Consider the following 16454-nt stretch of genomic DNA (forward strand, 5'->3'; position numbering starts at 1 on the left):
CTTTCTTTTGGTGTGAGTCTCTGGGCGGCCTTTCATGCAGGTGGCGCATGACATCACTCGGCCCCAGCTGTTCCTTATTAACTCAGCCTCTCAGCGAAAGATACAGCCTTTTTACAACTTGACATTTTTTAAGGAGACAGCCCATTCTGCGAATCAACCGAACACATTAAATGCAGTTAAGACTGCCGCATTCCACAAATACAAATTTGACAAGAAAACCTTACGTCTTCACAGGCTCCACTGAAATATGGATTGATATGAAGTTCTGAAGGACACCAGGCTTGGCAGCAAAGCATCCCTGTTTTATCACCCTGAAGGAAATGCCTGCCAAGCCAACTGCACCTCCAGTGGGTCAAAACTCAAGAACCCCGAAGCCTATAACCCTCACTGAGGCCTCGACACCATCTCCAACATGAGCTGACTTTGTAAATGTGTTCTTTGCCTGCTCATAATGCCTAATTAGGCCCTGACCATGAGGCTAAGAGGTGGCGAAGAAAAGCCAGGACGCCTGCAGGCTGCCACTTGAGTTCACAGCAAAATGACAGGCAGTGAGCGTGATCCAAGTAGAAGAATCTGACAGTCACACTTCAGTCTTTCAGCCGCATATTTTTTTTAACATGGGGAGGTTGTAGCATCAATAGTGTCATCCTCTAATAGAAAGGACAACTACATATAATGCATAATTGCCAGTCTAAATGACTTGTTATTTTGACTGCCTATTTTAAAATGTCTGTAATTGCCTCCAATGAGACTTGGAATAAATGATAAGTCAGCACAGGCAATCACTGGTGGAGACATAGCATGGCTTTGGAAAACTTAGTGCAAATTATTTTGTCATGTGTCAATTACCACCAATCCCTGATTATGATCACAGGGCGTTTGTCCTGCTTTACTGGGTGTTTCTTCCAACTGTGTCCCACTTAAGCAACAGAAGGAGTATCACATGCAGGTGTATAAAAGACAAGGCAGTCTATTTTCAAGGGCAATGAGCAGAAGCTGCCTGAGCCTGATAAATTAGTTTCACAGAATTTTAGCTCATGCCAAATCCTGGCCCTTTCTGTAAAGCAAAAGTGAGGCAGAAGCACACCTCGCCGAGAATTACTGCCATCTCTCTAAATGAACTTTTTCTTCCCCCCTTGTATGCTTGTTTGCCAAGACTTAAAATAACAAATCACTTTTTTATAACAAAATTTTCTCCCTAGAATAACAGGCTTCAGTGTGAGTACTGATAGAGCAATAGCTCCTCTAAATGACAGCAAAGGCTTGCAGCAGGGATGTGAGGCACATCTATTTCAGGGCTTCCATTAAAGAGAAAAGTGGTTAGGTAAGAAATGAAGTCATTTCCTGACTCATTGGGATGCCATGTTTAAACCACAGTTTTTTGCCTGAGGATACAGAGGTTAGAGAAATGTGACTGAGCCTAAGAGATGAATCATCCCTTAAAGATTCAGGAAAGCAACTTGTTAAGGTCCCTCACACTACTAGAACATATAAGATAGGGAAAGAGGCTTAGGGAGAGCCTTCTCCTTCTTACCACAGGAAAAAGAAGGTTCTCCTGCCTACATACTTGAGGGCTTAGTCACTAAGTTGTCCAACTCCTTGCAACCCCATGGACTGTAGCCCACCAGGCTCCTCTGTCTATGGGCTTTCCCAGGCAAGAATATCAGAGTGGGTTGCCATTGGCAGGTGGATTCTTTACCACTGAGCCACATGGGAAGCCCCTCTCCCTCCTATACACTTCGTTAAAGCCAGTTCCTGAAATAATTTAAGTATGATTACATTTCTAAATAGAAACATCAATATTTAGGCATTAAAAACATCAGGAAATAGGGGAGAAGATGGATTCAAAGTCTGTTAATTTTGCATATTTCTAAAATAAGTGAGTGAAATGACTCCAAAAATCCACTTTTGAAGGATGAAACACAACAATTAAGGATTCCAAGAATTTATTTTACTAGAAAAAATTTTAATACTCAGTTTCACTAGTAATCAAAGATAAATTCTATAATTTTAAAATAGTGAGATACCATTTTCAACTCTCAAACAGTTGATAAAGTAAAGGCGGGGTGGATATTACTCAGAGCAGATGAGGGACTGCAAATTGGCTCAATTTTCTGAAAGATGGTTGGGCAAGACTTATTCAAACACTTGAAATGTTCACACTCCTTAATCCAGTAATTCCGCTTCTAGGAAACTTTTTTTTTCTTTTGAGATATAATTTATAACCTTCATATAATTAAGATATAATTTTAAACACTGTTGCAAAATGATTACCAAAATGATGGAGGTGTTAATGTTAGTTAACACCTCCAGCAGGTCACACAATTACCATTTCCTCTCTGTAGTGAGAACATTTAAAATCTACTTCCTTGGCAACTTTCAACTATATAGTAGAGTATTGTGAACTATAATCATCAAACTGAACATTAGCTTCCCAAAACTTATTCAGCTTACAACTGGAAGCTTGTACCCTTTGACCAACACCTGTCCATTTCTTCCACCCCTCAGCTACTCATAACCAGGGTAGAATATTCCATCAGTTTGATTTTTTAGACTCCACAAATAAGTTATATCACACACACAGTATCTGTCTTTCTCTGACATACTTCACTTAGCATATTACACTCAAGATCCACCCATCTTGTTGCAAATGGCAGGACTTCCTTCTTTCTCATGGCTGAGTAGTATTCATGTGTGTGTGTGTGACATCTTCACTTATTCATCTACGAGTTTACCTTAATGCAATAATATGATATTTGGACAAAGATACATTCACAAAACTATCCTTACAGCATTGTTTAGAGTAGAAAACTCAAATGTAACTTAAACGCCCAGCAATAAGAGAATAATTATATTATTGCTGCTGCTGCTGCTGCTAAGTTGCTTCAGTCATGTCCGGCTCTGTGCGACCCCATAGACGGCCGCCCACCAGGCTCCCCCGTCCCTGGGATTCTCCAGGCAAGAACACTGGAGTGGGTTGTCATTTCCTTCTCCAATGCATGAAAGTGAAAAGTGAAAGTGAAGTCGCTCAGTCGTGTCTGACTCTTAGCGACCCCATGGACTGCAGCCTACCAGGCTCCTCCATCCATGGGATTCTCCAGGCAAGAGTACTGGAGTGGGCTGCCATCACCTTCTCCAAATTATATTATTACAGAACACTAATATGATGCAGTGGTATACAATCAACTTGAACTACATTTAGGGATTATCTTTAATGAGTCATACCAATGAAAAAAGCAGTGTGGAGAACTATATATACAGGAAGAAAAAATACACAAAGGATTTCTTAATTGGGTACCACTCTGGAGACTGGACTAAAAAGATCTTCCCCATTTTTAATATACCAGGACATTATTGATGTCATACTAGTGTCATCACACAGAGTGAAACTTTGAAACACTGGTGATGTTTCTTGATGAACTTGAATCAATAAGTATCTGCATAAACTTCTCAAAGAACAACAGAGTTGAGCTATCTACTGGTTGACCCTGCCTCCAGGGCTCTGGACGCTCATAGCCAAGAAGAAGAAGGTAGTGTTGGAAGAAGCCAGTCTGCAGACTGGCCAATAGATTATAGTACATAAAGTACATATATACCCTTTTGGAAATACTTTTACTGTACCCTAGTATTGCCATAGATGCCAAAACCTCACTTAATGGATGTTTGTTGAGTCTTGGCTGAATTCTTATGAAATATTAAATATTTAATGCATATGGGAAGAGGGATATCAGAGAAAGATATATATAAACAAATCTGGAAAAAGAAGCAAACTGAGTGAAAAAGATCTAAGAAATGTAGTAGAAAAGAAAGAATAGGAAAAAAAACAAAATAATGAATTATGACTTTCTCAAGACTATCCAATTAGAGCAAATTATTTTACTGATTAAAAAATTGCTTTTTGAGCTCAAGCTCCCTCAACATCCAAAACAACAATTTCATGGACCTGTACATGCCACAGAAATTCTCCTCCGGGAACCCCATCATCAGCACCAAGGATCCAGATGAATGTGGCCGAGGTTGACAAAGTGACAGTCAGGTTCAATGGCCAGTCTAAAACCTACTCTATCTACTGGGCCATTCACAGGATGGGTGAGTCAGAAGATCCATTCTCCAACTGGCCAAGGCCAAAGCCATCATCTCAAAGAACTTCTAACTGGAAAGGATCACAGATGTGGAATATTTGTTACAAATAAATAGTGAACTCTCCTCAAATTAAGTTAATATATCAAAATACAACTCTCGAAAGTTGTATTTCCTAACAGTGACTAAAATGTATAGGAGATTGGTTCAAGATGGCAGAGTAGCAGGATGTGCACTCATTTCCTCCTGCAAGAACACCAAAATTACAACTAGCTGCTGAACAACCATTGACAGGAGGACACTGGAACCCACCAAAAAAAGATATCCCATGTCCAGATACGAAGGCAAAGCCACAAAGAGACACTGGAGGGGCACAAACACAATAAAATCAAATCCCATACCTGCTGAGTGGGTGACCCACAAACTGGATAGCAATAATACCAAAGAAGCTCTCCCATTTGTGAAGGTTCTGAGCCCCTCATCAGACTTCCCAGCCTAGGGATCTGGCAAAGGGACTGGGACTCCCCAGGGAATCTGACTTTGAAGACCAGCAGGACTTGATTATAGGACTTCCACAGGACTGGGGAAACAGACTCCACTCTTGGAGGGCACAAAGAAAATGTGATTGCTTTTCATATATATATGGCTTTCCATGTATCAGGCACTGGTAAATGAAGATAATACATATAGTGAGATATTCACATTAATTCACTTAATCCATATCACTGCTTTACAGGATAGGCATTTCTGTTGTTCTCTTTTATAGAAGAAGAAATAGTGAGGCCCCAAGAGGTTAAATAACTTCTATAAGCACTCACCGCTCTTAGGTAGAAAGGTAGAGATTCAGCCCCAGGGGTTCTAGCTCCAGGTCTTCCTCACTAAGTATAGCCCCCACCTACTCAAGCCACCATGGTGCCTCCTTTTTAAGTCCTATAGTTCTTACCATCAATCATGCATATTTAATATTGAACACTTTCAGTTTTGCATGTTTGTTGCATTTTCATCTTAGTACAACATGTCTTCCCAACTAGACTCTAAAACACTGAACGCAGGAACTGTAAATAATACTTCTCTATAATCCTCACAGCACTTAGCACAATTCTCCACTCATTAAATAAGATTTAATTGGACCTTCGGCAAAGAGATAACTTTCAAAACATTTATTCCGATAATTTTGCAATCAAATAAACTCTGCCAACATTCTTTTGCTAAGAAGCAGTCATCTTTTGAGATTGCTGGAAATTTAAGTTTAGAAAAAAAGAAGTTAATGCTTTTTTGTCTCATTCTATTCCCTTTGATGGATGAAACCAAAAATAATCACTTTGCATCTCCAAAGTGCTCCACCCCCATGAAAGCAGGGGGAGAGTGAGCCATCACTGGGACACAAATGTGTTCTGTTCAAGGCAAGGCAATCAAATAAATCAAGCAACCCCCAAAATACAGTTAAAGCAAAGTGACTCAGACATAGTTCATGTTTTTAGTCACTTAGAATCCAAAGTTACTCTGAAATGCAAGTAGTTTTTCAAGCATTACTCATTTTGCTTTCTCTGATAAAACTAAAATAATCCAATACAATTATCTAGATGGTTATAATTTAAAGATTTAAAATACACACTCAAAACCTAACATTTCAAATTAGTGCCACTCTTTAGGACAAACTCTAACTAATAATAATGATCTGGTATAAAAGTATCCTGGAGAAACTAATTTCCTACCATTTTCTTTTTATTAAGCTAATCTGAAAGGAAAAAAAAAAAAACACATTCTTCTGTGGGGCTGTCCTAGAGAAAGCACAGCACTGGAGAAACCACATACCTAAAAAGTCATTATTCAAAATTGAAAGCTGTTTTCCTATCTTATCTAAGGAAGCATTTATTCTCACATTGGAAAATTAAATAGAGTTCAGAACATTCGTTTAGAAATAATTGAGTTTCACCAAATCAATACACTAAAATAGTTTCTAAGTAACCTTATCTGTAGCTCAAATAGGTTTAATCATATATGCCAACTCCTGCTGATTGGTAGTGGAGACCTAGATACTGTGTTGAGAAGGATTCTGAGGTTACATCCAAGAGAACATATGTTTGCATCAATCAGCAATAAGCAATGTGTATGCACCAGTACCAAAAACTTGAGCTAACTGCCATAATTTATGGAAAGTAAAATACAGACCCTCAATCTGAAATGAGAGATGTGGGCCAAAGATGCTACTGGATTATTTGGTAGTTTAAGAGAAAATTCACTGCTTAGTAGTGCCCCAGATTTATGGTGCTCTAATCAAATAAGCAAAAGTTGGACACGACTAAGTGACTGAACTGAACTGAATCAAATAAGCAGTAAAGAAATAGGAGAAGGACTAAACATTTACTCACAGTCTACTACATGTCACACACTGAGCTTCACCTTAACTTCCATGGCCACCTCCAGATTTTTGTCATTATTAATAACAACACCTCTCCATTATCTTAATTTTAATCATTCTATCCCTCAAACACCATTTCCTATCTTTCTGGCTCACTCCCTGTGGTATCCAGTCTCCCCATCATCCCTCCATTCCACTGATATATCCAATCATTGGTGGTACCACTCTTTCACTGTCTGTCACCTCCCTACAGGGTCTTCATCTTGCCTACTTAGCCATCATACACTCCACGATCAATTTTCACTCCTTTGCTTTCACCATCAACTTCATTGCTCTTTTCTCTTTTCAACATAATTGCCAAGCAAAACCCTGCACGTTGTTAAATCCAGATCTCTGCTGACTCCAGATCTGTATCTATGGAACCTAAATGTTGCTGGGGCCAGGGGGGAAACTGTAGTGACTGGTCTCATTCTAAATTTGTGATTACTTAAAGAGGGTCCTTGGTAAGACCGGCCATCCACTATATTTCCTTCATCCATTCGCCCTCCACTAGACATCCATTTCACAGCTTCTCCTCTCTCTTCAAATCTCAGTGCCTCTTCCTCTGTACACTCCTTGATGGCCCAGTTTTCAGCTACATACAGAAACAAAAGAGAATCCCCACAGGTTGTCACCACACATTCTGCCCACCTACCTACGTCTGTCCGCATGTACGCTCCCCTCTCTTCTGATACGGTGGGTGGACAGTCCTGACTCCAGTTGAAAGCCAAACCCTCCACTTGCACATTAGATCCCATCCCTCTTCCTTAATCAAGAACATCTCTCCAGCAATTCTCCCCTCTCTCAGCATCAAAGTTTCCTTTTATACTGAATCATTCCCACCAGTATTCAAATATTCTAGAAATAAACCCAACTAAAACAACAACAAAAAATTGTTTAACCTTTTCTTGAGCCCACATAGCCCTCTCCAGGTATTGTCCCATGTTTCTGCTCCATTTTTTATGGGGATAGAAATACCTACTCAGCAGGATTAGAAATGATGTGTATGCCGCCCCAGCACAGTGTCTAGCAGAGAATGGATGCTCAAGAGATAAGTGTTTATTTATAGCAATGTTACGATCCTACAATAGGTGCTAAGAAACAAGCTGGATTAAGAAATATACTCCAGACATTTTTATTATTTTTTACTTTGATAGAACTTCAAACTTATTGGAGAGTTGCAAGGAACTCCCACACATCCTTTACCAAGATTCTTTCAGTCTACATTTGGTCTATCACCATCACCACCTTTTTCTCTCTTACCATCTCTTACCATCTCTTATCTCTGTTTTCCCAAGAATAACGACACACAGTTCATATCAGAATTAGGAAATTCAACAAATTTCCTAAGTAATTTTCAAATTCAAATTACAGGAGTATTTTTATTCAATTTATGATATTTAAACTAAAAACCAAAATCAAACAATTAAAACAGTTCACCCATTTCTGCTCCATTTTATAACCAAAATCTTCAGGGAAACTCTGTTTTCATTTCTCTTCTTTAATCTACTCCAAACAGGTTTTGCTCCTAACTCCTGTCCTGCCCCACATATACCACTGAAAGAATTCTTGTCAAGATCACAAATAGCCCTTTCATTGCTAAATTCAATAATGGTTTCTAAGAACTCATCTTTCTTGACCTACCATAAGCATTTGATATGTTTGATTACTCCCTCCTTAAAAAACAATCTTTGCTGGCCTCCAGAACACCAAAGACTCCTGGTTTTCTTCCTACCCCACAAATGACAATTTCTCGATACCTTTTGCTGGTTCCTTCTCATCTCTCCAACCTCTAAATATTGGAATGTTCCAGGACCCCATCTCTTCTCTATCCAAATCCAATCTTTTTGGTAATCTCATTTTGATATCTTCATGTTAATAACTTCCAAATATGACCTCCATTCCAGACTTCTCTCCTGAACTTCAGACTAGCATGTGCAACTGCCAATTCAGTAACTCCACTGAAATATCTAATCTGCATCTCAAACTTTTCATATCTAAAATTAAACTCCTGTTATTCCCTACCAAAACCCCACTCATCACAAAATCTTTCCCAACTTAGTAAATAACAGCTCTATCAATCCAATTGCTCATACCAAAATACTCTGAGTCATTCTTGAATCCTCTCCTCTCAAAACCAATACATCAATAAATTCTGTTGGCTCTACCTCTAAATTGGACCATTCTGCATCTGACCACTCACTACTTTCTAACACAAGCCACCATTATCTCTTGCCTGGTTTCATTGACAGTAGTTTTGCCACTGGAGAAGGCAATGGCACCCCACTCCAGTACTCTTGCCTGGAAAATCCCATGGACAGAGGAGCCTGGTAGGCTACAGTCCACAGGGTCGCGAAGATTCGGACATAACTGAGCGACTTCCCTTTCACTTTTCACTTTCATGCATTGGAGAAGGAAATGGCAACCCACTCCAGTGTTCTTGCCTGGAGAATCCCAGGGATGGGGGAACCTGGTGGGCTGCTGTCTATGGGGTCACACAGAGCTGGACACGACTGAAGTGACTTAGCAGCAGCAGCAGCAGCTTTGCCACTAGGGTCTATTCTTAATACAGCAGCTAGAAGGACCCTTTTTAAAGAGTAAGTCAAGTCATGTCATTCTTCTGCTTAGGCCCCTTCAATGACTTCCTACTTCACTCAGAGCAAAAGCCAAAGTTCTCTCAAAAGCCAAGACCCTACAACAACCTCCCTATGGATGTCTCTTACTTCAGCCCCCACTGTTTTTCCCTCCTGACTCCACTTGAATTGCATTAGCCTCATTTGTTCTCTGAACACAGTATTCATCCTCCTACCTCAGGGCCTTTGCACTTGCTATTCCTTCTTCCTGTAATGCTCTTTACCTAGATGTCCACTGTTTGCTGCTTTACCCTCTTAAGGTCTTTACTCAAATGTCATCTTCTCAATGAAAATTCCTTCAGATGTCAACACTTGTCTATGTGACAAAAGCTAAAGATAATGTTGCACACATGAAACTTAGGTAATGTTATAAATCAGTGTTACCTCAATAAAAAATAAACTTTAAAACAGCTTCAAGATAAAATTTAAAAAAATTTTAATTAAAAGCCCCTAAATTTCAATCATGTGGTATGGAATAAACATAGGTATTCTGAGAAGACAGTGGTGGTGATGGTACGTTTGACTCTGCTCAAATCTCCCCCATAAAAATCAGATAAACTTAGCAAAACCCCAAGCATATAGACAACATGTATAAGAAACAAGGTGGCAAAATGTTCCCAAGAAACACTACAAGGTGAGGATAATGCACCAACATTCACAGGACCTACATGGTATCAGCATCTGCACAGTACTGCTGCTGCTGCTAAGTCGCTTCAGTCGTGTCCAACTCTGTGCGACCCCATAGACAGCAGCCCACCAGGCTCCCCCATCCCTGGGATTCTCCAGGCAAGAACACTGCAGTGGGTTGCCATTTCCTTCTCCAATGCATGAAAGTGAAAATTGAAAGTGAAGTCGCTCAGTCGTGTCCGACTCCTAGCGACCCCATGGACTGCAGCCCACCAGGCTCCTCCGTCCATGGGATTTTCCGGGCAAGAGTACTGGAGTGGGCTGCCACTGCCTTCTCCCATCTGCATAGTATGCACAGGTAATATATTAATAATGTTATTAACATAATTGTGTTGCCTTTAAAGGCAACAATTCATTATCTTGAAAACTATTAAATGAAAGGAAAGAATCAAGTATGTATGCTGCCCCTTCTTTTATGAATTGTACCACTGGTTAACCAATGAGATGAGGAAAGGGTCTTATATTAAAATATTCAAACTAACAAATGAAGGAGAAATTAGAGACATATGACATCAGTATCTTGCAACCACTAACCCAGGCATTGAGCATCAAATGTTGTTAATATCATAAAAATAGAGGTATAGAGATGTTATGTGCCTGCTGATGAAAGATCATGACACCTATAGTCTTGCCACACACGCAAAAAAAAAAAAAAAAAGAACCTAAATATGAACAAATTTCTAAATTGGGATTTCTCAACCTCAGCACTGATGGAATTTGGAGCCAGCTAAATTCTTGCTGTGGGGCTCTGTCCTGTGCATTGTAGGATGTGGCAATAGCACCACTCACCTTATTGTACAAGTTTTAAAAAATTAAAGTGTCTCTAAACACTGCCAAAAGTCCCCAAGCAGGGAGAGCAAAAGCACTCTCCATTGAAAACCACTACTCTAGATGAAACTACCATTCCACAGGTTACAACAAGAGGACAGAGGAACGTGTCAAATTAAACCATATGGCTGCAACCAGCAAATTACAGACTATAGGAAACTTCAAAGATCAAATGACCCAGATTCTTCAATGAATAAATTTCCAGGGGAAAAGGCAGCAGTGGAGGGGGAAACCTTTCAATCAAAATAGACTTAAAAGACTTTCTTTTCTAAAAACAGGCAAAACTAAACCACAGGGTTTAAGGATGAATTTTTGGGTTATAAAACTATAAAGAAATGGCAGAAAGTAATTACCATAAAAATCCAACAGGGAGAAAAGTAGGTAGGTGAGGTTGGGATGGGACATTTGGTTAGCCTTGGGACTTCTTAGGTGACTAGTGATGTTCTGTTTCTTGACTTTGGTGTCATTTAAAAAGGTGGGGACCTTATAATAATCCATTGAGTTTTGAATTTATTGTATCCAGTTTTCTATGTCTATTTTCCCAGTAAAATGCATAAATAAATGGGTAAGAATCTGCTTTCCTTTCTACTTCACTTGAGTTGAAGTTCTGTGGGAACTGTCCTTGAGCCAAGAACTTTGAATTTATTAAGTTCAGGTCGATGTTTATGTTTCCTTAAGCCCAGAGGTGTAAATCCTGATCATCGCTTCAAAAACAACTTTGGAAATCACAGCAGGACTTATCACACCCCTCCACAAACTATATGCATGATGTCCGTATCTTGGCCTACTGTTGAAAGAACATCTTGCATCAAATCACCAAATACCTACAAAGGAGCCTGTGGTGATCCAGGCAATCTGCCAGGCAGTGCAAGGAAAGCAAAATGCAAAGCAGTGAAGTGTTTGCAAATGCAAACATGGCTCATGAGAACTACGTGGGCTGAGTCGAGATTTGTGGGACAATGACTTTTAGGAGGATTTACAGACCCGCTAGGCAGAGATACTCCACAGGTGCTATCTCCTTTCTTGCAAAAGATATGTTCCTGAAGAGTTCCATGGTGATTAAATTTTTATAAATTTAATTATATTTTCTCATTGACTTACATTATAATCAGAGAGCAGCTTTATCTACATTTTGGATTAATCTTCAACTGGCAGTGGCTCCCAACAGTTCAAGTTTCCCTGCTTCTCTGTCAAGTAGTTGATAGTTTATAAACAAACATTTAAAGGCACTATTTAAAGGAACCCTTGAGTGAATCCTTCTGAACAACAAAGGATTCTTTCATAACATTAATAAATAATCATTAGACTGAAGGTTCATCAAGATTTCTTAAATTATTCCCAAGACTCAGATGTCCTTTGATGAAACTTCATTGAAATTATATCATTTTACCAAGGACCAGAATCTATTTTGTGTGTTTTAGGACAGTATCTTGCATTACTGATGTTTTTTTTCCAATGGCATTCAGAAGAGCATTTTGTCCAGATACTCACAAGAAACATTACTAACTGTAGTCTGTATTATTGAGTTATGTGATGTAATAGGACTTTGGTTGGCATGACTCAGTTTAAATTACACAATAAATGCAAAATGCAACTAAGTCCAGGACAGAGTTAGTATGAAATGACTGGCCTTCTGGTTGGATTCTTTGGGACAGAAGATGCATAAGCTGCTCACTTCAGAAATGTCTCTTGAAGACTGGGCTGCCTGGAAATCTCAAGCAGATCACTGGAAGGCTTGAACTGAGGATGGAGCTCATTGGCCCCACCATTCCCAACCATGTCACCACCATGCTCCCCTGCTGCCTGAACACCACAATTCCTTCTTAACACTCTGTTACTCCTATCAACCCTTGATTCTCACTAGGCTCCCCTGATAACTTCTGGACAAGTCAAAGAAAGACGCCATCCTTGGAACCAACAGCGTGAAAGCCCATCACACTTCACAGTGGTTGATCACAGTTGGTTCTAGAACATGATGAGTGATCCCCTGGCTCCTAGAGAATGGCAAAACTCTTGACACTAAGGCTTCTCCAGTTGGCTTAAGGATGCTCCTCTTGACTGGGATCTGTGGACTGGTTTTTAATAGCTCACCCTGCTGGTTACGTATACCCAAAACAATGTGATTTATGATCAGTTTTAGTCTGACGAACTTTGCTGTTTCTGATTAAAGACCTCATTTATTTGGAGTAAATGAGTAAGGGTTGGTTTACTTTGTCTTTGGTGACAAGAATATAACTTATAATTTGCTTATTTAGAAAATGTACTAGAGGTAAAAAATTGAATGCAGCATAGAAGAATAAATGAAGAGTCTGTTTTACCAAAGAAGGGAAAAATGATGCTCTTGCCAAATCAATTACTTTCTGTAGCTTATAGAATTGCTTCCCAAGGACTAGACACTGCCTTCCACACGATGCTCAAGAAGCTTTATCCATAAGGCATTTATCTGAACGCAGTGATATGGCCTCGAAGTTACAGTTCTGGAGTACCTTTGGAATTCTGCAGCTTTTGACATGTATTTTGCTATAGTCTTTGTGGTAGGTAAAATTCGAAGATGTGCCCAAATGATCCATTACCTCTTAAAGATCTCCTCTACTTAAATATAAGCAGGACCTGACGGGCATATAACCAACAGAATGTGGTAAGGTAGAAGATTTTACATAAGTAATCAAAGTCCCTAAGCAGCTAATTTTACACTAATTAAAAGGGAGATCTTCCTGGGTAGATCGGATCTAATCAGGTGAGCTGTTTAAATGAGAATCTAGAGGTCAGAGTGGAGAAGGCAATGGCACCCCACTCCAGTACTCTTGCCTGGAAAATCCCATGGACAGAGGAGCCTGGTGGGCTGCAGTCCATGGGGTCGCTGAGGGTCGGACACGACTGAGCGACTTCACTTTCACTTTTCACTTTCGTGCATTGGAGAAGGAAATGGCAACCCACTCCAGTGTTCTTGCCTGGAGAATCCCAGGGACGGGGGAGCCTGGTGGGCTGCCATCTATGGGGTCGCACAGAGTCGGACACGACTGATGCGACTTAGCAGCAGCAGAGGTCAGAGACTTGAAGCAGCTCTCTCTCTCTTGTCTCTCTGATCTTGAAGAAGCAAATGTCCATGAATTCTACAGTCTCCAAAGTATGAATTTTGCCAACACTCGCTCTTACAAATGGATCCTACCCTAGTGGAGCCTACGGATAAGGACTCAGCCTGGCTTACACCTTGATTTCAGGCCTTGGAGACCCAGAGCAAAAACTTCTGCCAATCTGTGCCTAGACTTCTCTTAAACTTGAAGATAATCAAGGACATTTGTTTTAAGCCTCTGAGTTTGTGACAATTTGTTAGGCAAAATAGAAGATGAATACAGTTATGAAAAAAATCAACAATGGAATAAGAAGTCTTCCCCTAAGTTCATCCTTAACCCCCAACAGTCAGTGAACAGAGAAATCAGAGGATCATAAATTAGAACAAGTGCTTCCACTCTCAACCAACCTCATCTATTTTCCCACATCTAAAAGCAAAGGATCTAGAAGGGAGACCTAATGTGCATTTCAGAAAGGTTTTCCCTCCCCCAGCATTGTTGGCTGACTACAGACCATCATTCTGGGTCTACCTTTTCCCACACGTACAACTCCTAAGTGCAAAGAACCGTATGAACCAAATATGCCTCAGAAGAAATAAGAAAATGCTAAACACAGTAGGTAACTATGAGTGCCAAACTAAAATGCATGCCAATGTCAAAATCAACCTCCACAGGCAAAGGCTAAGCCAGGAATAGTAATGAAGGGAGAAAGCAGCTATTGCCAATGGTGTTCAGATTGAAAGAAAGATTTAATGGAAGAAAGACACAGGAACACTGCCCCCAGCATGTATCAGGTGTCTTGGACTTGTCTACAAATAAATGGATGGATGGATGAATGGATGGATGGATGAGTTAGAATCAAAAGGAAAGGGTATATCATTACAAAAGAGAAAGAAATGAGAGGGAAATGTACTGGCAAGGACAGGGACAGTGTTAGAGAAATTCTGAAGGCAGCAAGTCATCAGAGTTCACGTAGCCCATAGAGCAGTGGTTCTCAAAATGTGGCCCCATGACCAGCATCATCAGCATTACCCAGGAGCTTGTTAGATATGCAAATCCTCCAGCTTCCACTCAGTCCTAGTGAACAGAAACTCTGCGGATGGTGCCCAGCAACCTGTCTTCAAGCCCTCCAGGGGACTCTGTTGCACACTCAAGTACAAGAACCACTGACAGAGAGAAAGGAAGGAATCTTGTTAGGGTGTTTAAAAAAAAAAGTCTGAAGATCTGAACCCTGGCCATATCCTAAAATCAGCTGAGGAGCTTTGCAACTACTAATGCCCAAGCTGCCCCATCGTCAGAAATTGATTTAATTGGTGTCCAAATTATTTCCCAGCTCTCCAGGAGATTTAAATGTGCAGCCGGGGCTGGGAAGCTCCGATGTAAAAGGTGAAGTGGTGTGGGAGGACATGATTCAAGAATGCTTCATCAATGACCTCGAAGAGAAGGTTGGACTCCTTCTGACCTGGTGGTCTGCTGCCTTCAAAGGATTCACACATATGCTCTCAGCTGTCAACACTGCTGTGCTTTTTGCACCCACAGGGAAATAGCTTTTATTTCAGCAGTACAGAAGAACAAATCAGCGGCCAGCCCTCTTTGCCCATCCCTTGTTCACCTTGGGAGCTGGCTTTGTACAAGCAAGGCTTCCCTGCCCTGCCCCCACTATATGGGAGCCAGGGAGGAGGAGAGGCTGCAGTTTCTTCTACTGCAGAGGCAGCAGCCATCACAGGGTCATTGGTATATTTGTCCCCCAGACTTCACTCAGGCCCCAGCATACACAGGCAGAGGCCCCAACAGGTCGAGATATCTCACCACCAACTTTAAGCCATGCAACCCCTCAGCTAGCCTCCAGAGACCATCTTCTCCCAAACCCAGCCGGTGAATAAGGTTCTCCAGTGGGAGAAGAAAGGAAGCTCTAAGTCCACTCCAGCTGCCCAGGACAACAAAAAAGGCTTTCAACTGTGTGGGAGCACACAACCCTCTCCTCCTCAGGGCTTAGCCTCAGGAGCAGCTGTCTACATAACCTAAGTCTACTTGCACCCATGGGTGAGCGGGGACACTCAGGAAAGGACAAGCCTCCAGATAGAAGGTTTCAATTGTCCCAAAGCACCATAGAACCTGTGTACCTTCATGCAATGACAGCCAGATGTTTCCCCAGTTCTATGCCTGTGCATGTGACCTCTGAGGCTACACCTAGCGGAGACGGCTTCACCATTAAAGAATACGGTGGTGACCTGACTGGCAGGTTCACATTACACAGATGTAGTAGGAACAAGCAGGAATGCCTGGTCACAGAGCCTCACAATGTAAAGTATAACAGATGACAATGACAATGAGGATGGAAACCAAATCCCCCACTGGAAAGTTAAGTTCTCCACAAAGTTCACTTTAGCATTCCTTAAGAAGGCTAAAAGAACCTCTAAGCGTTCCTGAATCTGTATGCATGTCACCTCAGTGAAAAAGTGCAGGAGCACCCAAGGGTGGATGTCAGGGCAGGAAAAGGAGATAGAGCAGGTAGAGCGTCAGGCCTTACATTTGTCAGGATCTGAGTGGACAAGCTCTCAGGTGGGGATGGCTATCCAGAGTAGAGTTCTCAACTAGGGGCATTTTGCATCCCAGAGGACATTTGGCAATATTTGAAGACATCTCTGGTTTTCATAACGGAGTGGGGGTGGGGTGCTACTGGCATCTAGTGAGTCAAGGCCAGGGATGCCCCTATACATCATACAATGCATAGGACAGCCTTCCACAGCAAAC

The sequence above is a fragment of the Oryx dammah genome, unplaced genomic scaffold (assembly GCF_014754425.2).
Source record: "Oryx dammah isolate SB20612 unplaced genomic scaffold, SCBI_Odam_1.1 HiC_scaffold_23, whole genome shotgun sequence".
NCBI classification, from domain to species: domain Eukaryota; kingdom Metazoa; phylum Chordata; class Mammalia; order Artiodactyla; family Bovidae; genus Oryx; species Oryx dammah.